This window comes from Corvus moneduloides, chromosome 8 (assembly GCF_009650955.1).
Source record: "Corvus moneduloides isolate bCorMon1 chromosome 8, bCorMon1.pri, whole genome shotgun sequence".
NCBI classification, from domain to species: Eukaryota; Metazoa; Chordata; class Aves; order Passeriformes; family Corvidae; genus Corvus; species Corvus moneduloides.
Window position 1 is genome coordinate 405,310 of NC_045483.1, and position 24,496 is coordinate 429,805.

A 24,496-nucleotide genomic window follows, 5' to 3' on the forward strand; every position below is an offset into this window, starting at 1 on the left:
TTTACTTTTTACAGCTCATAAAGAGTCACACCTTGCAAACACTCCTTGAGAAATCCTAAAGCATTGTATAGACTTTGTGTTTGGGGTGTTTCATATATAAATGAGGTGCAGCTGCTCCTGGAGGAGGGCACAGTGACTGCTCATCACGAGGCCGCTACCCTTTGTGAGCGGTGCCAGGAAGGTGGACAGTGCCTGGGAAATCCACACGTGCCATTCCCAGCACTGCTCACCCTTGGGAGCAGGAAGCCACATTCCAAGCAACAGCAGTTGGGAAAGGTTGGGCCTGGGGTGTTGGAAGGCTGCAACACCATTTATTTGTTCAATAGAAATATGGATTGAGTAGCAATTTATTCCAATACAACAATAAATGGGGTGCTGCCGTGGTGGGTTTCAGTTCCCCTGAGTGCTTCAAGCTCAGCTTTCCTACTGGGACAGCAGGGACAGCAGGGACAGCAGTGTGTGGGGAGTGTCACCAGGAGCCATCGGGATGGCAGTGCCATGGCACGGGGGCTGTGTGCCAGCACGGAGAGCTTTAGTGAACGACCCTGCAACTCTCTTCTGACTCCCCTGGGTTTGCTTCAGGTGTTCCCAGTCTGAACCCTCTCAGCCTCGAGAAAGCTCATGAGGTCATTGATGTTGGGGCAAAGCAGTGTGCCTCCAGGCTGAGCAGCCTTTGTCCATCTGTCCTGGGGCGGGCAGGGCTCCGTGCCGCAAGGGTGGCATCTCAGCCGCCAGACACACAGTCTTGGCACGAGCAGGAAAACCTTTGGCTTTTCCCTGTCCTGCTCTCTAAGGCAGTGTGTGAAACTGAAGTTCTATCTCCTGGATCTTTTGTTGATACAAAAGTGAAAAAGTACCTAAAAACCATTGTCATCGTCGTAAAAGAGTAAGGACCCGCTGCTTTCAAAGCCAAACACCTTTACCTTGCTCCCACCTGGCCATTCCCTGGCAGAGCAACAGGGCAGCTCTGACCCTGATTTTCTGCTGAGAGCATTCAAAACTTACTGCAGTTGGATTTGGGCCTCTGCTGGCTGGGGATGAGCTGTCTCTGTTTGCTCTTGGCTAAAGTTTAGTCTCTGTTGCAAAAAGTTGTATGTACAGAAAGGTGTGAAATGGAAAATTTTATAAATGTATGGAACAGATTAAAGAAAGCAGGACCTCTAAACAGCAAACCAGTGGTCATTCTCTTGCATAACAATCTCCCAGAACCCAGTAACAACCTGTGAGACAAGGTGTGAACTGCAACATTTCCTCCAGCTCTTGTGAAGTGTGAAAAGAGTGTACAAAGAAAAGTTGAGGACTTTCAGCTGATTCTACCAGAAAGCAGACAAAGAGGGACTTCAGGGGATGTTAAGAAATGCCCAGTTCTGCTCTGTGGTATCAATCCCTCACTTTCATATAAAACAGTAAGAAAAAACCACCAAGACCACTGTGTCATGGGATTCCTATGGAAAAAAGTCACAGGAGAAAGCAGAGCTTGTTGAGCATGAATATATTCACATGGCAGGTATCACAATATTTATATACTAATTTTTGAAAAGCTGGATTTATTATATTGCCCATTTATACCTGGTAGAACAAACAATTCCCTAAAAACAAAGAGAAAACCCAGAAAACCATGGGGGGGATGTGAGATGCATGGTGGCACACTAAGGGAATTAAGCATTTTTGCTGAGCAATTTCCTCATGAAAAGATTTAAAACCCTCTTGTCAGATGGCCATTGATTTTCATTATAAGAAGAATTAACCCTCCTTTGGCCATTTTAAATTACTAAATTGTTGTTGGATGTCTGTGGAGGACTCTCAGGCACCTTGGTGCACAGCTCTCAGCAGGGCTGGCCGCTCCGTGACCCCACTGTGTGCTGAACGGGGGCAATCGGGGTGGGAGCTGCTGGGGGATGGTGCCACGGAGGGGTCCCACTGCCCTGGAGGGTCTGGCCAGTCCCACGAGCAGGGACATGGGGATTGGACCCCTGCAGGTACTGCACGGGGGCACCAGGACATGGTTTGGTGCTGCTGGTGGCAGCAGCAGCTGATGAGGAATCTGTGGGACTGCCCCGGCCCCTTCCCAAGGCTTTCACAAGGTAATGACGAGGAATTCCCAGTCTCATGAGCAAATAATTCACACACAGAAGCAACTAATTTATAATTTAAGCCACTTCATGTTTCTCAGAATTCGGTTTCTTTCAAGCAAGAGCTATGATGTAATTTGGGTGTCTGTCCGTGTGATTAGTTCAAACCTGCTGTCTCCATAGGGTTCCTAACGCAGCATAATGATTCCAGTTCTTTTTCTGTACCTACATTTTTCTAGAAATTTGATTTTCCTCAAATCTATAAGTAAACCTCAGGGACTGTGTGGTGAAGCACAGTGGTGGGACACTGAGGTGAAGACACGGAGCAGGCAGTGACTCCTCCGTGTGTGTGGAAACCAGCTGGAGGGAGGCTGGGTCGGATGCGCCTCCCCACAGCTCCCGGCAGAATCGAGGATTCCAGGCCTCTTATAGCTGTGGGTTGGCAAAGCAGGGGCTATTCCTCATGAAGCTGGTCTTCTTCATCCCTTCATGAACTGCCTGCATACAAAATATATAAAAATAGAAATATCCCAATGTAGTTAAGTGTAGGGAATGCCATAAATTTAGTCTGTACCCTGTAGGTTGCACAGCCACCGGCACTTTCACCCTTTTTACCCTGCCCTGAGGCTGGGATGGAGAAGGCCTAGAGGAACAGAACTTTTTAACTAAATTACACAAGGAGTAACAGTGTAACATTGCTGCAGAAAGGCTATTACCTAATCACCTAACATTAAAGAAATAGATTAACATGGTGTCTGTTCTCCCAGGACCATAGATATTTTTGTGGGATATGGCATTATAATAAAAATTCCCCAGACTTCTACTTAATCTAGAAAACTCATTAAATAGATTCAATACACTATGGAATTCTATATAGAAATATTATTGTTAAATGTGTACCATATTTCTCTGCCTTCTTTGCCCAATCATTTTCATCTCATAGCATATTTTTTCTCCTACAGTGTGAAGAAGATAGAAAGAAGACTCAGAACTGATGCAGACTCGGAACTTTAAAGACTAACAACCTGTGTGCTTTCATAAAATCACAGAATCACAGAATGGTTTGAGTTGGAAGCTCATCTCATTCCACCCTCCTGCCATGGGCAGAGACACCTTCCAGCAGGCCAGGTTGCTCCAAGCCCTGTCCAACCTGGCCTTTACTATGTGGGAAGGAAACAGGCCATAATTTGTAAATTATTTTATCATAAAAGATGAGCTCAGCATGAAGAGAAAACCAGGACTAAACCATAACCTGACGAGGTTTCGGATCCTCAGCCAAAGTTGTGTTACAAAAGACACACACCTCATCTGAGCTACAGCAACACAACTTTCCTGAGCCCAGAGCCATCAGCCTGTGGGAAATTTTACCTGGACATGAGTTCTATGGCATGTCTGACCAGGGTGTGGGAGCATGGCCTGTCCACTCCACCACAATATTTGGGGATCCTCTGTCAAACCAGGCTCTCCGTGTTCCTTGCAAGGCCCTCCACTGCACAGCAGCAGGTCAGTGGATGTGCAGGGAAGGTCCTGATCAGTAGCTTTGCTCATCTGGAAAATAGATGGAAACCTGTAAAGCTTTAACTTAAGAGCAGAAAGCAGAACTATGAGGACCACCTTGAGACTCTTGCAGAAATTCCTGCATGGTCTGAGGCTCATCATGAATCTCAGTGTTTTTGCAGTAGGTGCAGTTCTAAAGCCAAGCCTTGCTCACTTGAGTACTCTCATATCCCACATGGATGTTTAAATATTGCACACCAGAGGAAAATGCCTCATAGCATGTGTGATTTCTGCACCAGAAAGCAGTCAATCCCTCATGAACTGCAGTTAAGCACCATCAGGGAGCCAGTCCTGAAATGGTTATAGCCATACAGGGGCAACTCTTGAAATGATGCTCTGATTCCACTGGTGTTAAAATTACTGATGGAAACTTCCTTTTCAGAGCCTAAGGTGTTGTGGGATTCAGCTAACCAGAGGTATGTGTGTATCAGGAATGTTTTCAGGCTGTACTTCAAAGCATTGGGATCACTGAAATACCGTAAGTGTTGTGAGTTCAGGTTGTGGAGGGGTTTTGGGGTTGTACCAAGGGAGAGCTTTTCTGAAGGAAAATAACATTGCCCTGCCAGGCAGAACCCTTGCTTTCAAGCAACATATGGAAGCAATAGCTTCAAAAATGCATTAGAATAAACTCTTCTGCTGCAGATAAACAATAGGGCACTGTATGGAGTGGCTGCATGCCTCTGTTGCTCACTTGGACACCACTTGTATTTAAAAATAAGCTGTTTGGTTTCTGTACCACTAGTGAAAGTAGAGAACGTTCTTGTTTCAGAGGAAATGGCTTCCCATGCAGAGCAGGGAGGGAGGCAGGGAGGGAGGCAGGGAGGGCGAGCAGCCAGAGGGGAGGAAGAGGGAGTTGAAGGCTGAGGCTCCTCCTTCCCAACTGAGTAATGGAAAAACAATGTAAGAATTCCAGCATCTGAATAAATATGTGCCCTATGACCTTAATCCCCTAGGAACCAAAACCATCCAGAGTCAGATAAAAATAGTAAACCCTTTACATTGGTGAGGGAAAACAGCACTGCTCACAGCTAATTAGCTAAATCCTGTTAATAGTGGAGAGCTGGGCCACGAGGAAGCAGGTCTTCCAGAGACGACTGAGCTGAAGGCACAACCAAGGATGAAGGCAAGGATGAAGCCGAGGATGTCGCTGAGGACACACTCACCTGCTGAACCGCATGGAACAGGGAACGGGAGGACCCGACCTGGCCAGGGCACTGTGCGAGCAACATGCCCTGAAGGAGACCCACCAGAGCGACCCCTGGTTGATGGCAGCTGCTGTTTTAGACCCAAAACCTCAGCTTGCAGACCTTGCTCGTGCTGGGAAACATAGCTGGGCAGCAAGGATCCCCTAAAAAAAAAAAAACCAAAAGAGAGAATTACAGTGATCCTGAGAGCAAATGGCAATGAATTGTTCAGGTTCAGCTGTGCCACTTTATTTAAAGTACAACAGCTTCACAGTGAGCCAAAGATGAACTTTTATTCAGCCTATGGTGGAGACAATGGATTGCTTTGATCAGCATTCACAGCTATTTGCTCTAGTCCTGAATACCTGTGTCATTAGTCAGCATGAGGTTTTCCTTACGATTCCTTATGTGCAAACATTAACACCAGGTGAGGGTTTTATTCACCCTACCCCTAATGCAAGATTATCATTTGTGCACAGCCACGAGTCCTATGTCAATTAGATTTTCTATGTAATATCTTAGATTTTTCCAGCCAGAGAAAAACTCGTCAGAGGGCAGGAACCTCACTAGTGGGTCTCAATGGCTGCCATGCTTCACCTTCACCAGAGAGAGCTCTGGAGCTGACCCAAACGTGGAACGTTTGCTTCTCATGCAGTGGCTGCTCAGGTTCCTTTCAGCACTGCACCGCAGCCTCCCCTGGCTCTCGCCCCGTGTTCAAGCAGTCTCTGCTGTCTGTTCCCTCTGCAGCTGGTGCCCCAGTTCTGCTCCTTTGTCACCCCCTGGACTGACTCCTCCGTGCCTCTGTTCCACGTGTCCCTGCCATGCGAGGAGGCTGTGGGAAGCCTCTGGAGCTGGTGGGATGGCAGCACGTGTAGCATTAGTGCCAGCGAGCAGCATCTCCCTTTGCAGTGTGATTTTGGGTCCTCCAAAGCTGAGCTAAACCCAACCGTCACAGCAATGTACTTGTGTTTCAGCAAGTGAGCATGAGAGGTGAGAATTGCTATCCTGTGGCAGCTCCTGGCCAGGTACACAGGTCAGGTACAGCACTTCCAGTTGGGACTTTCCCATATGGTTATATTGGTAGGGAACAAGGAGAATGTGCCAAAGCAAAAGCATCTCATACTGAGTGCCAACTCCTCTAAAGAGTTACCTTTTCTCCCTCTGTGTCTCCCACTCTGAGCAGGTTTAAGGAGAGCTTTTTCCCAGAAACAGGTGCTGTTGCTGGGGGTCAGTTGTCAGACAAGTTGTGAAGCAAAGCCTGTGCCCCAGCTCCCAAGTCCAGCCTCAGCAAGGCCTGCAGTGAATGCTGACCACAGCTTTTTGGTGAGGTGGGACTGCAGCAGCAACTCCTTGCCAGCTCCTTCCACCTCAGAATGCTTCAGAGACTGCACCAGCAATAAAACTGACACACATAAACCCTTGTAAATGGCTTTCAGAAGTTTATTCGTCTCCTGAAGTAGGAACAGAGCTCATAACTTGCTCACAGAATGTCCACAGCTGAGCATGGGCAGCAGAGTAGCTCCCTCCAGCTCCCAGGGCTCAGGTGGAGGGACTCCCCAAAGAGGAAGAGGCAGAGGCAGGGATGCAGGCACCACTCTTTCCTTCCTTCTGCTCTAAGACATGAAAGCAGGAAACTTGGAACAAGAACTGGAGTAACTCCAAGGCAAGACACAGGTTATTTTCAGTGAATACTTCCTTATTCCCTGCTCTCCAGAAGCCATCCACAGAGACACCTCACCATGAGTTTATTTGCAAAGCTGTATTTCAATTCCTTTATGAACCTGTATTGTTTATTGCCCCTCTCATGGCTGAAACTGTTTGCAGTTTTAAAGAAACATCTGTATTTTTCTTTTTCAGTAGCTGTCAAGAGACAGATAACCAGATAAAAAATATTCTCATGATCCTGTTTCTACTTTGCCAAGAAGCCTAGTAGAGGAAAGTGAATCTGAGAATAATATCCAATGCTTCGCTTCACGTGAAAATTCTGTAAGACATCGTATTTGTAGGCTACCTGGTGAGCTGGCATCAGTCTTCAACATGGACTGTAGTTCCTGTGTTACTCATGAGTGCCAGGGAGAAGTACAGGCATGGAGAAGACCTGGATGTGGTTAAGTGCAAAGTGCCTTTTTCTAAATCCAGCCTTTAACAGAGAAGTTGTTATAAGGACACAATTTCCTTAATTGTAAATGCAGACAATTATTTAGGAATAACTTTTCTCCAAACTCTGCCAGCTGGCTCCTGTGGGTTTGCTGAGGAGCACTGGGCTCCAGCCGGGCATGGCCAATGTGATTTCACTTCCCTTTCCAGGCAGTGGATGGACCCAGGACCTGCAGAGAATGGGAATCTTGGGCCACCAGGGGTGTTGGCTTCGGGAAGCTCAGCACTCACAACACTTTTGGGAGCTCATCTCATCTTGGGGCCTGAGGGGTAAACAATGGGTGGGCATCTGCTGCCTTTCTTCCTACGTGTACAGAAGACTTTTTGGCCTTATTTTAACTAACTTGGTTTTCTTCCTTCAGGAGCTGTTTGAAATAAAGGAAGAGGTGTGAGCTGGAGACCACCTACTGGCTTCCATTCTACCCTTATGTAAGCCTTTTAAAAACAGTAATAGTCCCATTAAAGGGAATAGATTTGTATCAGGACAGAAACGTGGAGAGCAGCAAGAGACTTGGCTGCTGTGGGTATAGATTCATGAAAGTCATTTCAAGGCTCTCTGGGAGCATAATTAGAAACATGAAGTCCTGGATGTCTTCCTTCCTTTTTAATCCAAAAACTACTTTTAAGAGCTTGCTGGCAGCTTGAAAAATGGTTATTAAAAGAGGAACAACTCCAGCCAGTTTGAGGGACAATCAGCCTGCAAAGTTTTCTCTGCAAATTGTAGGGTTTGGAAAAAGATCAACTTATTCAATAGGGAACAGGACACAGGCTGATTCTGGAACAAAAAGGGATGTCAGAAAAGTGGAAGGAAAGTTGCCCTTTAATCTCCCACATGGTGTTTTAATTCAAGGTGAAAGATACCTTTGCTTTTTGGAGAAACACTACCTGCAGAATGTTCAGATGAAGGGAGGCTTTAAAAGGTCCCACGATCCCATAAGGGGTACATGAGAGAGTCTGGCAAAAGCTTGTTCCTGTTACATTATCTAGGGACAACAAATCAAGCATAGACATGAAATGTTAATTCATCCAAGATGTTATTTTCAAAGGCTTCTCTGCCATGTTAAATAATATTTCCCTTTGAGCAGAGCAATAGGTAAGGACAAAGCGGCTACTGGCCATGTGTTAAGTTGCTGGAGGGAGCTCAGGCAGCAGAGTCCTGGACACACTGGAAGCCAGGAGAAGGGATCCAAGATTGGTGGTATTCCATCTCTGAAACACAGCTTTCCCTTTCCCTTCTGCAGAACTTGCACAGTGATATATAAGTGGACATGACCTCCTTTTGGTGCCTACTCTAAGGGTAACACGTATTTTTTCTGCTTTCTGTCTTGAAAAGGTTTATATTGATGTTTTAGAGAAAATCAGAGAATCCCAGAACTGTTTGGGTTGGAAGGGACCCTAAAGCCCATCCAGTCCCAGCCCTGCCATGGGCAGGGACACCTCCCACTGTCCCAGGCTGCTCCCAGCCCCAATGTCCAGCCTGGCCTTGGGCACTGCCAGGGATCCAGGGGCAGCCCCAGCTGCTCTGGGCACCCTGTGCCAGGGCCTGCCCACCCTCACAGGGAAGCTGTAAATTGGAGGATTTTGGGGGGGAGTGGGCCGAGTAGAGTGGAATACTCTGTAGGTTTTCCATGACTCAAGGGGGTGAACAAAGGCTTTAAAAATTAAGTTTAATATTTTCCAAATGTTTGACAATGCACAATGTGTCACAGAGACGTGCAGCAGCATCAGGAGCAGAGCTGAGAGGCTTTGTAGCCTCTCCCTGGGCTGCAGACAAAATGTCAAGCTGTCCTTAGCCTGGATATGAAAAGGTTACACTGAATTAGGAAATCAGCACTGACTGAACGGCTTTTTCTCCCCCTTAAGTCTGACAAAATGTTAAGAACCTGTCCAGCCTGAAGCTCAAGGATGGGGGCCCAGGGCAGTCTCGGTCCTGGGGGTGCTGGAGGTGGGGCTGGGACCATGGGAGAGCTGGAAGAGCCTGGGGGGCCAGGGCTCTAGTAGGACACAGGGCTGGGATGTGGGCCCCTCTGTGCCTGGCAGGCCCCGGCTGCAGCAGAGCCAAGAGCTGAACAGGGACACCCTGGTGCCTGAGCTGGAGCTGCCTGCCCTCCTTGAGCAGCGGGTGGAAACCCCAGGCTTTGATGTCTGTCTCCAGCTGATAAAAAGGGCAGCATGACTGTAGGAAAGAGTTTGTCAGAGGGAAAAGCCAGAGGAAAAAGTGACTCATGACTTGGCACTGAGGAAGTACCATCCAAGACCAGTCACGGTGTGCCAATGTGAGCTCCTTTGCCTACCTGGGATGCACCACCAGGAAGCTGGGATAGTTCTTTCTCTCCAGGAAGGATATGACTGTGTGAAACATGGGCACACTGGAACATCTCCCAGTCTCAAGCATGTTACAGACTGTTACTGTTTGCTGTGGCTGTGGTGAGTCCAGCTGGGCTGTGATTCCAGGCATTAGTCCCAGCCTCTGGTCACCTGGACAGGGTGACACAGTGTTGTCTTTGTGACACTGTCTGATTCAGGGTGAGCACCAGACCATATTACTATGTGAACTCTAACAAAACACTTTTTCCAGGATGTACTAATACATCACAAAGCTGGTTAATGCCAGGAAACAGACACTGGATATACTGTCCCGAAGACGGAGTGTGAAGTGAGCCCCGCCTGCCAGCAGCCCCGTGTCCCTGGGGCAGCAGCAGCAGGGGTCTGCAGAGGGTCCCAAACTGCTCCAGGGCTGGTTATGTCACAGTGTCCCCGCTCTTCAGTGCGGGCAGTCTGCAGTGCCAAATACTTGTAACTTCAGAGGATGGATATTCTTAGTATAACTATAATTTTTTTTTTTTTTTTACTTTTTCTATAATTGAGGTGAATTAAGTGTAATTGGAAGCATCTGCTCCGATTTTGGCGCCCAATATAGCGTGGTATTCTGCATCTCCTGGAAGACACTCTCCTTCTTCAACTCCCACTAGATCCAGCTAAAAATAGTTAATCTAAATCACATTCTCTCGGGCAGAAGTGCTCTTCAGCCCCCAGGATTTGCCCCTCTGTGGTACCAGATTTCTTGTCCTGGCAGGAGCAGGGGGAAGGCTCACCGGCCCCAAAGGGTGCAGGGGACAAGCCCCATTTTGGCACCAGTGTCTCACCTGGGGGGAGGTGGCAGTTGATGATTAGCAAAGCTGTGACACCAAGGAAAGGCACACGGCCCTGGCACAAGGCAGGGTGTGGCCCCAAGGAACCCCAACTCCTCCAGTGACACAGATTGCAGTGGCTGCAGCCAGGGCAGTGACTGGCTTGGGCCTGAAACTGCTTCACCTCCTGTGTAACAAAGGCCAGCTGGGTCTGGTTTGGTCTTCCAGGCATTCCCCCTGTGAGAAGGAACCACCTCTCACGCCATGAGCATCAGCACAGGGCTATGTTCCCCCTGCCATGGACTGGAGAGTTCCTCTGGCCCAGTGCAACCGCAGTTGTGTTCCTCACAAGGGTAATAACATATTCTAGGGTTAGCTTTTTCCTCATTTTTGAGCTTAGCATAGGCTGAAGAAGCATGGAAAATTTCTGGAGAGAAAACAGAGGAAACTTGAATAAAAGGGTTTGCATAGATGTCTTGGCACAACTGCACAAAGTTGTGGGAGCGTTTGCTCTGTGACCAGCGGGCGTTTGTTTGAGGTCAGTGTGTTTTCCAGAGAGCAGCATTTTGGTGGGGAGAGCTCTCTTTGTGCCACTTTACCCAAAAATCATCCCCTGCCTGCAGGATCCCCCAGCCCCAGCTCTTGGCCGGGCTGTGCTTGGAGCCATGACCTGCACACACAGGGAGGGAGTGTCTGGCTGAACAGGAAAGGTCACAGGAACGTTTTCATGTGCCCAAATCTGTGCCTGTATTTAGTGCATGCATTTAAACACAAGTGCACGTTTCAGATTGGTTTCCAGTTCCCAGTTAATCCCCTGGTTCTCAGTATATAAAACTAAGCAATGCACTGTGTTACACAAAATGATTCATTGAGCTTTATTTTGTCTAAAATTTACCATGATAGAATGAACACCTGTTAATATTACATGTAATTTTGCCTGTAGGCAAGGCTTAATCCTTTCCTGGGAAGGCTTACAACCCCAGAGCATGATTTTTGATTGAGTTCATATTCCCATGCAGGAGCTGTCACCATGACTGAGTCAGGATTGAGAGCACGTGGAGAATGAGTTGAATAACCCAGTAAGTATGTTGCAGTTTCATTAGAACAACAACTGGAGATTCAGAAAACTCATTTAACCCTGGAAACTAAAAGCAGTGAAGCTCTGAAGCAAGCCAGGGTATTCACTCAGGTTTCTTGGTGTCCTCTCATGCTCATGCCAGTGGACCCTACTTGTGAGAAGTAGGATTCCCAAATGAATTCCTTTCAGAAAGTGCTTCAGGGTGTGAAGCAGTTAAAGCACAAATACTCAAGTAATGAAATGGCAGTGTCTGAAGACCTAAAAGATGATGATAGCCCAGATATTAAGGACATTTTTTATTTCCTAGTGGGAATGAGAGCTTCAACATTTTGTCTTTCTCACTCTGCTAAGCCTGAAGAAGTCAGGGGTGTGGGTGGGGAGCCTGAGGACCTGTGGAATCTTAGGGGCTGAGGGGACCTGGGGGACCACATGGGATCAAGGGGCTGCAGCTCTTTGCTGCCAGGCCATGGGCGTAGGAGCTGGGACTTATCCTCCCCCCGCCTCCCTCCTTCCCTCCCTCCATTCCTCTCCCTCACTCCAGGGAGCACAGGCAGTATTTCCTGCAGGCTGTATTTGGATATCAGAGGGGACAAGGGCTGGGAAACTCTAGTTAAGGCTTCTGAATCAACAGAGCAATGTGAGATGGGAGTGGTGTTATTTTAACATCTGCTCCCTGTGAGCAGCAGCAGTGCTCCCCATCACCCCACAACACTGTGCACCCCACAGCCCTGTGCTCCCCAGGCTGCCCTGGCCCTTGACACCTGCTGACCCCAGCCCCACACACTCAGACCCGATGTGCCTGTCAGGCATTCCAGGCTGTTCCCATCCCATGTTTGCTCTGGGAGTTTGGTTCTGTGGGGGCTGCAGCAGAAATGGTGCTCCAGGGACCCGCTCCCACCTTACAGGCCACCCTGGCCACCCTCACTCTCCTCTAGACAACCTCCCTTCCCTCTGTTCGCCTCCCCCAGAGGCTGCCCCAGTTGCCTGGTTCAGGTGTGGGCAAAGCTGCTGGACATTCCTCTTGCTCCCACACCACCATGGGCACACACTTCTGTGAGCACCTGCATCCAGGCTCTGCTTCCCAGCTCCTGGGACAGCTACCACAGGGGCAGAGAGGTGCAGAGTGGCCTTCCCTACTCCTCTGCTCTGGGACAAGGACATGTGCCCTCTGGGACACACTGGGCTGTGCCACAAGCTTTTTGTGTGCCCTTGGAGGAGCTCAGAGGACTCTCCTCCTGCCCCCAGCAGCAATGTGTGTGGGGTATGTGCTTGGGGTATGAGCCACATGAAGCCACATTCACCCCAAATGTGCAAGCACAGCTCAGGGGGTGGCAGTTTTACAGAATGATTTCTTGTGATCCTGGCTCTGCCCGGCTTTGCCCATGGTAACTGGACCTGCCAGCAGCTCCAGGACTGCAAAGGGGGAGAAGTTTGATGATGTTCCTGCCCCTCAAACCCCCCCTGAACTTGCTGTGGAGGTCAGCAAGTGTTCCTGCCCACACAGACAGGGCTCCCTCTCAACTCACATCCATCTTGTGTTCATGAGGGCTATAAATACATCTTGCATTCTATACAAATCAGGCGTGCACTGAAAATATTTATACATTGCATCCACTCACACAGTCCTCTGGATTCCAGCCCTGACAACAGCAAAAGCTATCATTACTCCATAGCGTGGAGGGGAGAAAATTCTAGTGTGGAAGCAGTTTATCTTTTAGGGAGTTTGAGGAAATTTCAGTTGTGCACAGAGTGCAGCCCTGGCAGCTGAACTGGGCCCTTTAAGGAAATGTCCTCCAAAAGAAGGCAAGGTTTATTGGGTTTTGTGCTGTTGCACTTTTAGACTGTTCAAAACTCTCCCAGGAATCCTTTTAATATTCCCATAAAATTGAAATATGAGTTATGCAATTATAATTAGAGCACCATACTCCTGATAACATTCACTTCAAGTCTTTAGGCTGTTTACTTCCTAACTTGTACGTAGAAGGAATCTTAAAACCCCCAAACGAACAGTTCCCCTCTCCCCTGTTATAGCACAGACCAAAACAAACAGCCAACTGCTCCAAACTTATTAAATCAGTTTTCACGAGAGCTGTTTCCATAGAGCTGCTGCTGCCGTAACCATGACTGGGTAGGAGGGCTCAGCACGGGGCTTTTCCAGCATTGTGTCAGTGGCACCCCTGAGGCAAGAGGAGCTGAGAGCCATAAGGACATGTCACATTATCTTTTCTTTCTGTAAAAGCAGGACGCATGAAATCTGGCAAGGGCTGGATGCAAGTCCCCTTATATATGAGCTGCCTTCCCTGGGTAAGTCACAAATAGCTTATAAATTAAAAACCTACCCCCCATCCCCAGATCAGCAAAGACCTGGGTGGTTTTTGGTCTCTTCCACAAGGAACAAGCAGCAGAACAAGAGAGAAACCCCTGAAGTTGCACCAGGGGAGGTTTAGGTTGCATATTAGGGAAAATTCCTGTCTGGAAATGTCTGTCCAACCCAAGCACAGGCTGTACAGGGAAGTGGTGGAGTCCCTATTCCGGGGGGGATTTAAAAGCCATGTGGATGTGGCACATGGGGACATAGCTTAGTGGTGTCCTTGGCAGTGCTGGTTGGAACAGTTGGACTCGACGATCTTAGAGAGTTTTTTCAGATTAAATGACCTCATTGCACCTCATTGACCCTTCTGGGGCTCATGGCCTCATCATGTAGGGGCTGGTGGCTCCTTGAAAGAGGGATTTGTGGCACTGAGTCCTGTTACGTCTCAGGTAGCTCAGTGAAAGACAAGAGATTAATGCCTAGGCAGTCTGTTCTCTTCCACTCCAGTTTCATTTTGAAAGTAGAAGTTACACAGTTTAAGCCATTTGTGCTGTGGTTTGATAGCTGTTAGAACCCAATAAAAGCATTACCAAGTAATTTCCCTTTTGCTTCCCTTTGATTTTAGCACTCTTGGGCCTAGTGCTGCCACCTTTAATTGTCAGGCAGCAATATCTGTGGTGTAATCCACAGAATTTCAATTCTGCAGACTACTGGGGAGCACAGATTTTATTTTATTCTAGAGGAGTTCACATATGTGAACAGCAAAGAGATGATGGCACTGAATATGATGAGCCCTTTGGACACCATCTCAAAATTTTGGTATCTCACGCGTTCGGGGCAGTTTTAGCCCAGCCCCGCGCTGAGGCAGCTGCCGTCCCTCTGCAGGGCCGTGCCGGGCCCACGCATCCTCCAGGGCAGGCGACTTTGCTCCAGCTGCGCCCTGCCCCGTTCCCTCCCTGCCCTGCCCGTCCGCTCCGCACCGCAGACCCGCTGTCCCCAGCCTGTGTCCCCCCTGTCCCCAGCCTGTGTCCCGCCGTCCCCAGCCTGTGTCCTCCTGTCCCCAGGCTGTGTCCTCCTGTCCCCAGGCTGTCCCCGCTGTCCCCAGCCTGTGTCCCGCTGTCCCCAGCCTGTCCCCGCTGTCCCCAGCCTGTGTCCCGCTCTCCCCAGCCTGTGTCCCGCCGTCCCCAGCCTGTGTCCCGCTGTCCCCAGCCTGTGTCCCGCTGTCCCCAGGCTGTGTCCCCCCTGTCCCCAGCCTGTGTCCCGCTCTCCCCAGCCTGTGTCCCGCTGTCCCCAGCCTGTGTCCCGCTGTCCCCAGCCTGTCCCCGCTCTCCCCAGCCTGTGTCCCGCTCTCCCCAGCCTGTGTCCCGCTGTCCCCAGGCTGTGTCCCCCCTGTCCCCAGCCTGTGTCCCGCTGTCCCCAGCCTGTGTCCTCCTGTCCCCAGGCTGTGTCCCCCCTGTCCCCAGCCTGTGTCCCGCTGTCCCCAGCCTGTGTCCCGCCGTCCCCAGCCTGTGTCCTCCTGTCCCCAGGCTGTGTCCCCCCTGTCCCCAGCCTGTGTCCCGCTGTCCCCAGCCTGTGTCCCGCTGTCCCCAGCCTGTCCCCGCTGTCCCCAGGCTCTGTCCCCGCTGTCCCCCCGCAGCTGCCCGGGTCCCCCGTGAGCCGCCGTGCCCGCGCCTCCCCGGTGGCTGCCAGGGGGACCCGGGGCTGCGGGGAGGGGCCGTGAGTCAGGCGAGAAGAAGCTGTACGTGCTGCGAGGGCAAGCAGGGCTGTTGGGAAGGAATGCCTGTGCCCTTGCAGGCGCGGGAGAGGGTGCTGGCAGCCGGGCGAGAGGCTGGCACGGGCAGAGCAGCCCTCGCTGGGGCACGTCCCGTTACTGCATCCCGCAGCGAGGCACTGTGCATCCTCCGGGCTCTGCCTGGGAGCTCAGCGCTGCCCGCAAAACGAAGCCTCCCTCCCCTCCCCTTGCGCCCATCGGGCGGAACGGGACAGGAGCTGTCCCTTGCCCCGAAACTCTGAGTTTGGTGCCCCAAACTCAGTCCAACTCCCCCTCTGCAGAGGATCCCGTGCTCCACTATCCATCCTCAGAGCACCCTGGCCAACAGTTCAATTGTGATTTTAAAGTTAAAATGATCAATTGCCCTAATTACACTGAGGTTTAAAAATAATGTTTATCCCAAATACTTCTGTCCTCACTTCACACATCCTCAGAAGTCTTGAACATATCTTTGCCAATAGCTGCAATATTCAATAAAACAACCCCTCAAATATAAACAGAATATGGGACAATATAACCAGCAGAGCTCCAAAGCCCGCTGTAGCCAAACTGGGATTGAGCTGTAGCCCTCATTCCAGCCCCCATCTCCTACCCTTCTCCAGCCAGCCAGGCACAGCAGATAAATGTGTTCTTAACCTTTGCAAGGGAAGTGGGAGCTCTGGGACTGGTATTTGCGCTTCAAAGCTGGAACCAATGCCATCCTCAGAGGACAGAATAGAGGAGCAGTGTGACAATTTGGCACAGAAATGCTTTTGAAATCATGCAATATCAAATGAAATGATGGTTAACATTCTGTGAGCTTGCGCAAAGCTGAGCAGTATTATTCTCAGTGATATTATTAAACCGCAGCATGTGTCACCCAAAGCTAACAAAGTCCTGCTCCAAATACTTCAGAAGAGTGAGGCAGATTTCAACTGGCTGCAGAGAGCAAGTGGAGCCCCAGCCGAGGTCACAGGACACGCCAACAGTGCCATCACCATCACACTGAAACCCAGGCAGGGTCACAAGGAGCGCCCACAGCTGCACCCTTGGTGTGACGGCAGCGAAATCTGGGCTTGTGTTGTTGGGACAGAGCTCAGGCACAGGATTTCTCCCCAGCCGGTGCTGCCACTCCCAAGGCACTCCCAAATGGATAAATCCCAGACATGGCCTTGTCAGAGAGGATGTGGGGGGCTGGTACCAAGTCTCTGTGGATTAGTGCAGATTGTCATAGTGGCTGCTGCATGAGCTATTGGCAAAGCCCTCCTCCAGCCACTCCCTGTGCCTGTAGGTGCTGGGGAGCCCCTCTCCAACAGGCCAATTTTAGATGGTGAAGAGTTGTGCACAGCCCAACATGTGGCAGTGTGGCCGATGCCACACAGCTGCTGTGGCCTGAGGGGGATCACAGGATGGCTGTGCCTGTGGGACCAAGGGATGGAAGGGCTTCATCAGCCACCCCCTGTCAGAAAAAGGACCACCCTGCTGCTCTTCCTAGGGTTGACGGGTTGGCTTTCAGTGCAGAACCAATTTCCTGAAGAACCCAAAAAAGGAGACTGACAGTTGACATTAAAATCTAGTAAAGTTAGAAAAGCAAGGGGACAGACAGTTTAACAAGGAGCCATTTCTGGTGGTTACTAGATAAGATTTAAAAAAATTGTTTCATCCTGACTTGACCTAAATGGAGTGGAAAATTACCATGACTACATTTATCTGAAATCATAAAGTGTGTTCTGATTAGAGCATGATAAAAAGGATGGTATAAATTGATCCAAAGATAAAGAAAGGGCAGGGGAAATGAGATTAAGAAAAGAAACAGACACTAAAAAGGCAGGATAATACAGCAAGTCTCTGAAGCTCTATTAAAAATAGCTGTAGGAACTGGAACATAAATAGTTTGGTGCTTCACTTTCTGCTCATTGGGCTGTGGCCCAGCTGCTGTACTGGGGAGCCCAAGTTATCACCTCGTTAATCCCAAGGCCTTCAGCAGACTGCAAAACGAGAAGCAGGTCTAGACCAGGCAGTCGTCTTGCCCAAGGACTGAGCCTGGGCTGGAGAGCACTGTCTGTCCATCTGTCTGCTGGAGTGGTGTCCATCTGTCTGGAGCAGTGTCCATCTGTCCATTCAGAGCGGTGTCCACTGCACCAGTGCCTGGGGTCCCTCCTGGCTGTGCTCCTGCCTCCTCTCCTCAGTGAAACCTGCAGCTGGTGAATATGCTTCGGTCCCTATCAAATTACATGGAAATTGGTCAAAAGACTAGAAAACTGCTGCAGTGGGTCTGGAAAACAAACCAAGCCTAGAAGAGCCTTTGGCTGAACTTCCCTTCCTAGAGAGGCGGCACTTGCCTCTGGCAGAAACCTTCGTGGTTACGGAAGCAAATTTATCTCTGATAAAAGTTGTGTTTCAATTTCCTAGAAACAAGCAAAAAATGTGAAATAAACAAATATTGGTTTCCCCCCTGCCTGGCTGCGTAACTGCTGTCTGGGGACTTTGGTGTGTGCACCACTGCCATGACACCAACCAGGGAAGAAACCAGCAGCCGCAAGGCCACAGGAGGCTGGTGAGAACATGAGCAGAGCCTGTGCTAGAGGGGCTCTGTGGCCTGGCGGGCTGGGGGCACAGCCTGGCCCTCACCTCGCTGCAATGCACCCTGAGAGAGCCCCTGAACTCTGCCCTACACCTCAGCACCTGGGGGTCCCACCGTGAGCAGAAGTGTGAGCTGAGATCAGCAATGTGCTCCATGAACCAGCTGCCCCCGCACTCTGAGGTGCCCAGCCCAGCCGAGGAACAAGGCCCTGAGACTGGCAGTCAGTTGTCCTGAGATCATCTCTCTCACAAAACCCATCCTTGACAGTCCAGAAATGCTGCTGCTGGTGCTGCTGCTCGGTACCTGTGGATTAGGAATGGATGAAGGCTGACACTACCTTCCTTTTTCAGCTGTTTTTTTCTCTTCCACCTAATGACTGGAACGTCCAGCCTCTCTCTCTGCAGAACAGGAAAGCAGTTTATTTACCTAATCCCCGATGAGTCTGATCTCAATCAGTTTTTTCTGAGTGCAGCACTGAAATCCCTAGCATCCTGTGCCCATGTGACCCCCCAGCAAAGAGCTGTCTCCTGGACCTTCCCTGGATAGCCAAGCATGGCTGGTTCACAGCAAAAAGCCTGTTTGGAAAGCTGTCTCTCTTTCTATTTGGTGTAAACTTCCTTTTCCACTCTCTGTTTACGTTAACATAGACAAATGTAAATCTTCCACCAGATTTTCTTCAAGGAGAAAGTCAAGGCAGAGAGTTAGAGGAAGCCCCATTCCCACCATGCCATTCAGATGGTGTCAGCAAAGAGAGGCTGCTGGTGTTCCCTCCATGGCCCTGCGTGGCGGCTCCAGCATCACAGACAGACACTTTCCTACAGAACTCCAGGAACAACTCGGGGTTTTCCTTCTGTGCAAGAGACATCCTGGTATCCACGTCTGTTCTTGCCATCCTTGCCAGTGCCACAAGTCCATGGCAACATTATAGTTCTCTCACTGGCGAGCTTTCTGCAGTGTCATTAACCAGTCACAGATAATTTAATACTCCTAGATCTGTTTTAATTAATGTCCAGCTACTCAGCTGTTCCAAAGGGTGTCTGTGCTTTCCCCTCTCCAGCTGTGAATATTACATCCTTGAAAACAGGACTGACACAGCTGATGGGGAGGGATGATGAGGGGGTTGGAGGCCAGTGCCAGAGCTGAGACGACAGCTCTGTGCCATCATCAGCTTCTTCCTGCCTTGTTCTCCTCTGAGATCTCCGGCAGAAGGGTTTGGAAATGATGTTTTGAGTGCTGGGTGATGTCCCTGGGGACTATCAGCCCTCTGCTTCCAGAGCCGGGTGGGATTCTCTTTTTTTGCTGGATTTAGGAGGATACAGGATGAGGGCTCGCTTACTCCTTACACAGGTGCCAACTAAACAAACAAGGCAGGTAGTTTGTGTTGCTGTGGGAGCAAATTTGTCTTTGCTGATCAGTAGCAGAAAGAAACCTGGGAAGATGGCAATAAATCTGAGTCTGGGTCCTAAGTTCAATGTGATGAAAAAGAGCTCTGTGCCATGCCTGGGAGGTGATCCCAGGCAGGAAGAGGGTGCCCAGCTCCCAGCAGCTTGGCAAAGGAATCAGCCCTTGCTGGGGAAACTCACTCTTTTGGGAACTAGTGGATCCAAAACCAATAGAGATGGCAAAAACAACTTCCAGCTATTCTCCGCTCTCATCTATGCTGAAGTCTATTTTCATTCATGTGAGTCTGCCATTGCTGCCATGGTGACCAACTTAGAAATTAATTATATAAAGACGTTAACAACATATTTAAATAGGAACATTCAACCTACGGTTCTGGCAAAAAGACCCACGTATTCCTAGATTGTGCCCCTCCCACCTTCCCCCTGAGTCCTTAGATATGCCATTTATTTCCCGCACTTACCTCTATGCTGATGTTAACAAATACAACTAGTCTTCTGCTTTTTTTTTTTTTTTTATTCTGGCTTATATAAACCATATATTCTTTAAACAATTCTGGCTCTGTCCAAAGCCCAGGTTGCTGTGAGCACCAATGCCATCCTCATGTACTGCATGAGGTTTGGGGTTTGAAATACTGGCTTCAGACAAAGGAGGCCCCAGAGAGGTGCCCGGCAGAGCACAGGCCCGCTGTGATGCACACTGGGCTCCTGCCTTTGTTTCTTTGGGGTTTTCCCTAGAGACAGGTCAAGAAATGTACCACTGGAACCAAAAGCTCGTCCATGGCTGTGGCAGGGAAGGAAACTTTGCAGAGACTGCCTTGCTCCTCAGCCAAGTGGTCAGCCCCCTTTCCCAGAGGGGAGGCAGCAGTTCAGCCTTGCCTGTTCTCCTCTTGCAACTGTTCTCTGAGCAATGAGGCTTTTCAGCCCCTGAGGAGTCACCTCCACACCTGCTGTGACCGAGCTCTGTTGCTTTCCCTTGTCTCCCCTTCCCAGGTAGGCTTTCATCTGTGTCTAATGGTACTTTCTGTGCCCTTCCATCACACACAGCCTTTGATGTTGGTGCTGTCATGGAGATTATTTTTGTGCTCCTTTCTGTAACTGCTTTACCATTGACTCATGCTGTTTCTTTTTCCTGTTTGTTTTTTAAATACACGAACATATATCTACCCTTACCACATTCCTTTCTGTTCAGCTTTGTGTTCTCTCAGGAGGTGGGGACAAGCAAGAGGGGAGTGAACTGCACCTGAGTGTCAGGGAATCTGGCCTTTCAGAGCATCCAGTGACGAGAATGCAAACCAAGCTGTGCTGCAGTGAACGTGTGCCTGTTGGCAGGGATTTGCAGAGGGAAGGACTCACCCCTGGGCTGCAGGCCTGAGCTTTCCCACTGTACGAGCTCATTTGTTTTGGCACTCTCAGGGCTGGTTTACATGCCTCTGCATCCAGCCGCTGCTCAGCTGCTGTAGTATTTTCCTTCAAAGAGCTACTGGGAATGAGGCCTAAAAAAAACTTTGTAGAGATGCCTGCACTAGTTCTGCTGAAAGGGATGCTGAACAGAGTGGTGTGACAGACGCCTTTCCCCAAAGATGTGTTGGTGATTGGTAGAACCATGGCTGATGTCTGGGTGCTGCAGCTCTGTCAGAGACAACCAGCCCTCCCACGATTTGTTGTTCAGGGACTGATTTTCAGAGTTATCAGCCTGTGGAAACAGGAAATAACAAAAGAAGCAAACAAAAACCAGTATCAAGAGGACTCAATATACTTACAGGAAGAAGGTGACATCTCCATAGATGGAGTTTGCTGGATCAGCTGAGATGGTGCCTGCTGTATTTCACACACAGAAAGCGCTTTCCAAGAGATGTGCTAAAACTGCTGGAAGGTAGCAAATTCTCACAGACATTTATTCACAGCTACCTGTGTAAAGGTTTAATCTGCTCTTCCAACACAGCCTTCCTGGGAGAGGAACATAGTGAATGGAGGGAAACTGTAAAGCCTGCAAGGAGAAAATGAGGGTGAAAGAGAGCAGAAAAAATGCAGCTCAAATTAGCACCTAATCAGGATTACCAGGAGAGTTTACTGGGTTTCTGAAGATCAGTGCACCATCACCTTTCAGATGGATGCCATCCCAGGTGCTGTTCTGTACTCACAAGAGCAAATGGTTCACCTCTCAAATCACTAATGTGTCTCCATTAGGAGGGCTCCTTTAATGATCAGCCGATTCAAGAAAGAGCAAGGCCTAATCCTGGCTCATCAGAAGGGTTTTACATTGGCTGAAGCGGTAGGAAGAGAGGCCTGATGTAGGTGACAGGAGGAAGCATCAAACTTGTCCCTTTGGAGCAGAGATCCTGTGAGGATGGGGAGCACAGAGTGACTGTAAGGGTTGAGTGCAAGCATCTTTTCAGCTCTTTGGTGAGAAACAGTTGGATCCCCAAGATGGCAAGTGTTTGATGGACAGAAAGATCGAGGCTCAGCAAGCCAAACCCATCCTTCCTGATTTGGTGGCTTTAGGGAACATATAAAACAGGAAGAGGGTAAAATGAATGTACAAAAGGTGAGCACAGAGCAGCATCAAAGAAATAAGAACTATTGACCTGAATAAATAAAAGCCTGAAACTCAACTCAGCTCAAGGCCAGTTCTTGGACTTCCTGGCGGAGGTGGATATTCAAAGTCCACTGAGGACTGAGGAGGGGGAGTGTCCCCAGTCTGTCACGGTGGTGTGTCATGCTGGAACCCTGTTGGGTGGGTGCCACTGGCAGGGCAGGGTCTGCCCCTGGACTCCACGGTGGTGGCAAATGTCAGAAATATATCCCCATCTACTTTCCCAATGCCTTGAGTCATCACAGGAGGGGTGCTGCTGTCTGCATCCCAAGCCATGGTCCCAAGCCTGGGGAGAGCTCGCCCTGGGAAAAACATTGTCCCTCTGTGGAGGGAGCAGAACAGCTCGCACAGCAGACAGAAAACCTCTGGCGAGACAGAGCAGGGATACTGAGAACAGGTTATGACAGATGATACCAGACAGCTGCTTAGCTCTGCATTTAAGACAAGGCTGTGGGCAAATCCACGTTCCTTCAGAGCCGAGCATGTCGGCAGCTGCAGGGAGACGGGTGAGCACCAGGCTGGCATTGCCCATGGCACGTGAGCAGGACTGGGACCATGTCCTCCTGCCTCTGTGGCCATCCTGGCCAGGACTTCTTGCCCTCAGCTGGGGACCAAAAATGGATCTCAAGTGTTTCATTTGCAAACCTTTAACAAAGATCACTCTGATATGCAAATAGGAGAATGGCAAAACAATACGTGACAGCCAGCTTGCTCCTCTTCTTTGGAAAACTCAGATGTTTTCTTGTCACAAAGCTGCTCATTCTTCCTCTTAACATAAACATCATAATGAGAATAAAATGGTTCTCTTTTACAAAATGCTGTGTGCCGGTGGTTAAGCAAAATTAGCATTTTGTAAAGCAAATGAAGGAGAAAGGCAGCTCTCTGACAAATTCTGTGAGCAAAGAGATGGTTGTTTTATGTTCTGAACAAATTAATTTCACTTTTCTTGGATGTTGACCCACGTGCAAAGCTGTGTCCTGGTTCACTCAGAAGGGAAATGGTTAAGAAAGTGAGCAAGTGTCCCACCCCTCCCCAACCCGCCCTCCAGTGTGTGAGCCCAGAGACAAGGGATGTTTTAGTAATGCTCAAACCTTGTGCCATCATACAGCTTCACAAAGGGCAGATAAACATCCTGTGCTTGTCTGTACAGTTACCTCTGAACAATCTGGGCTGGTGGAAGGTGTCCCTGCCCATGGCAGGGAGGGGAATGAGACGAGCTTTAAGGAAAAACCCTTCAAACCCAAATTCTGAGAATCCGTGATTCTATAAATCATTAACCACAAATAAACTACAATATATTGTGTGCTATCACTCATGTCAACAGTCTGACTGATTTTAGTGGGACTGTCAGGATAGCCAAAGTTTGTCAGTGCCAATTTTAGCTTCAGAATAGGAACTGTGGATGTTAGAGTTAAAAGCAAGTTACTGCCAGTATCTCCAGCCAGCTGATGTTCAGAATAACAGCATTTAATTTTTTCTAAATTTCAGAATTTACTGTTCTTTTTTAACCACAGGAAGCCTCAAGGAATTCAGCTGGACAAAAAAAATCAAATGTTTTTCTGCACCAATATAAGCACAGAGATAAATGGCAGTGTGTTGCCAAGAATTTACGAAAGAGGTGGTCTGCTTTTTGTAAGGCATCACTGTCATTCACAGGTAACTCGTGGATACAGGTACCAAAATCCAGAGATTAATCTCACATCCAGTGCTCTTCCCAAGAGTCCTGTGTGGCCTGCAGAGCCCTGATCCACGCTTGGTGCTGCAGCTCTGTTCCCACAGGCTGGCTTTGGCTCTCTCAGGGCTCAGGCACATCCCCTGTGGCAGTGGTGTCCCCTTGCCAGCAGCACCCACACAGCTGCTTCTGGGGTGGGAAAGACCATGGGGCAGGCTGGGGACCAGCACAGGATGTAATCATCATCATCATCACCTGGCACGTTTTCAAGGAAGTACCATTTCACCAAAATGTGGCATTCAAAGTGAAAATATTTCACTGAGACTTGCTTCTTCAAAGAATATTTCACATGTGGGATATTTGATCTGAAGCACTCTCTTTAGAGAGAGATGGGAATACCCAAGAGTAAAACCTGAGTTTTCAAGAGGTTTTTTATTTGTTTTTGTTGCTGTTTTATTTGGTTTTGTTTTCCTTTAAATAAAATTCCACTTTCATGGAAATGTAAAGTTTGTGTCACCTCTCAGCAAAGGCAAATATTCATATTAGTTGTGTCCAAGAAACAAAATGGAACTGCTCTGTTTGGTAAAAGTCAGGAAACAAAATAAATTGAAATTATTGTCCTCTCTTGCTGGAGATTTTTTCTTTTAAATTGGAAAAGTGCCTATACCGTAGGCCCTGAGCAGCAGTAAGGAACCTCCTGTTGAGATAAATGGGAATTACGTTTTTGGCATCCGTTCCTGCGTTGCTCAACGAATTCCATTGCATTTTACGGCAAAGACTGCTCTTCAGCACAAGCCCTTCCTGTTCCAGACCTTGGAGTTGGGAATGTGCAGATTAAGGCATTATTTTGACTACAATCTAAAGACCTTGTAGAAAAGTTGAAAAAATTCCAAGGTGCTGCCAGTGGCTTTTTCTGGGGACAAGATTAATATTTGCTGGATTTGCCGTATCCTTTTAACTGCTGCTTTCCTCCTCCTTTCAGTAAATAAATCTGCCTATTAGTT

General features: G+C 48.9%; 1 long non-coding RNA gene across 1 annotated transcript; it reads right to left on the reverse strand.

The window, feature by feature from the left end:
• Nucleotides 1-1,480: 1,480 nt before the first annotated feature.
• LOC116447170 lies at nt 1,481-24,496 on the reverse strand. The gene is made up of 4 exons (XR_004241506.1): nt 20,988-24,496; nt 4,793-4,977; nt 3,441-3,620; nt 1,481-2,570 (listed from the first exon to the last, which is right to left on the reverse strand). It is a non-coding gene; the product is annotated as an uncharacterized LOC116447170 (long non-coding RNA).